Below are 2,548 nucleotides of genomic sequence, written 5' to 3' on the forward strand. Positions count from 1 at the left end.
TACCAGCCTAGCTGGTAATGTAGATAGATAAATTTTGAAATTTTCGGCGTAAAGGGCGTACGAAACAGCATGAAACTTTGAAACTAATGTTAAATTTTTCGCTACTGGGAAATTATTTATGAAATAAACTTTTTTGATTGCCTGCATACAAGGTTAGTTCCGGGAGATTAGTTACTATGTTTATTTGCAAGTCCAAAGTTTTTGGCCAAAAATATTGTGTAGTTTGGAAGTAACGCACAGGAGAATTGTAACATACATAACCTCCAAATATACACACGTTGTTAGCAATATCAAAAAATTTAAAAAAAAAAAAAAACACAAATAAAGTGTGCGGGGACGTCCGTTAGCATGTTCGCTATCATTTCCCAAATTTTTAATACAAAATATTAATTATTCAATAAAAAAGCCGTCGGAACCTAAAATTGGTAAAATCGATACTAATTCCTAAGCGCTATGCAAATTAATCAGATTTTGCTAAATTAAAACTTTTTTGAATTAAACCAAAAACAAAGTGTGTGGGGACGTCCGTTAGCATGGTCGCTATCATGTCCCAAATTTTTAAGACAAAATATTGATTATTAAAGAAAAAAAGCCGTCGCAACCTAAAACTGGTAAAATTGATAATTTTCTAAGTATCACATGCCCTTAAACTTTGAACCAAATATTTTTAAATTTTCCATCCAAAAATGTTTAACAGTCATAAAAGAAGAAAAAATTTAGGTAAATTATACTTTGAAGATAGAATAATTTTCGTGGTCAATTGTTTGGTGAAAAATCATATCTTTTGTTTAAAAATTCAATTCTTTTAGAGAAAATTCGTCTTTTGGCTTGAATAAATTTCATCTCTTCTGATTAAAATATAAAATAGGCCCTTTTTGTTGGGAATTTGTCTTTTAAGGCTGAAAATTGAACTATTAAGTTAAACATGTAATAATTAGATTGAAAATTGAAATATTTTGTAAAAAAGCCATCTTTTATAGCAGAAAAAACTTTTGGTTTAAAATAAATTATTAAATTTGAAAATTTTAAATTTCAATCTGAAATACTGTTTTTCATCGTTTATAAAAGATTCTATTTTAATATTATTACAAGGCTAGAGTGCTGGTATGTGCATATTAGTGTTCAACGACATTAGAAAATTAGTCAAGGAAAAATCAGGGAATTACGAAAATGAAGTTGAAATTTTGGCAAATTGATTAAAGGAAACCCTGGCGAATTCATTTGGATTGAAAATTTGGTTTAAATTTATTCCGGTTAAAAGTTCAGAATGAACCAGATTCAGTAAAATTAATTTTCGACCGATTTGGATAAAACGAAATGTAGACATTTTTGGATAGGTCCGAATTATCTCGGATTGGTTCGGATACAGATTCCAGAACGGTTCGGAAGGCTTCGGATTGGTTCAGAAGAAATTATTATCCGAGACTTTCGCTATTGAACTAAAAAGTGTTTGTATGGTTCTAAATTTTTAATTTAAGGAATTACAAAAAATTTTAATTTTGAAAATTTTTTAGAATTTCTTGTTGTATTTACAGAAATTTAGGACCATTCAAACGTTCCATAGTGCCTTTTAATTAATTTTCTAACTTTTCAACAGGATATTTCAATTCGTGTGGGAAAGTTTCGATTTTCTTGTAGAATAACTGGATCGTCAATTCCATATTAAAAGTTAAAAATTATATGATAATAACCGAAAATGTATATCTACATGTAGCCTAAATATGTAATTTTTTCACAGAAAACGCAAAGTGTCCTGAACCCAAGTTATCGACCCAAAAATCGGTTTTTGAAGAAGATATTAATTCAGTTCGATGTAAAGAATTCTTATATTTAAACTCTACCGAGATCAAAGCAACGGATTGTCTAAAAAGAGTTCCTTTCTGTGAGTTTCATCTTATCTTCCGTGTTATTTTATAGTGTTAAAAAAAAATTTGCGTCAAAAATATAACTTAAATTTCCATGATCCAATTTAATTTCTTGCTTAGCTGATTTGACAAACGGTAATGTCATGACAACGGACAGCCAAATTACAGAACCTGTCTCGACGCTGTGTACCAATGGAATTCTATCGTTCGCTGAGAACGGAAGACGTAGTCGCTTCGAAGATTCTCTGGACGAACTTGCTGAGTGTCAATGTAGGTACGAAAAATACCGTTTGCAGTATTTAAAAAATTTTGAAATCGCGTAAAAAGGGGTAAGATTTGTATTCTGAAGAATTGGAAATATTTTTGCTTATTTTGCAGTGACAAAAGAGGATGCTTTGCTATTCAAAAAGTAAATACAATAGGAATGTTAGTAGAATGGTTCTGCAGGGCCCGGGGAAACAACGTTCACGAGGAACGAAATCTTTTTCCCGCACGTAATTTAAAAGAAGTCGAGAAAGTCGAACAGAAATTGAAAGAAAGGAGATTTTACAAGAAAGTGGTATGCACTTTTCACATTGTAGCATTATGTTTTGAAAGTATAATCTGTGATGTTGTAGCCCTAAAGAAAAACATAGACTGGCAGTATTTTTCATAAAGTGCGTTGCCAGTTTAAGGGGGGGGGG

At 31.0% G+C, this 2,548-nt stretch overlaps 1 protein-coding gene across 3 annotated transcripts in view; it reads left to right on the forward strand.

Annotated features, from left to right (window-relative positions):
• Positions 1-2,548, forward strand: part of LOC117182301 — a 48,150-nt gene that overhangs the window by 36,875 nt on the left and 8,727 nt on the right. The gene's annotated exons all lie outside the window — the stretch shown is intronic.

This window comes from Belonocnema kinseyi, chromosome 10 (assembly GCF_010883055.1).
Source record: "Belonocnema kinseyi isolate 2016_QV_RU_SX_M_011 chromosome 10, B_treatae_v1, whole genome shotgun sequence".
Taxonomy (NCBI): Eukaryota; Metazoa; Arthropoda; class Insecta; order Hymenoptera; family Cynipidae; genus Belonocnema; species Belonocnema kinseyi.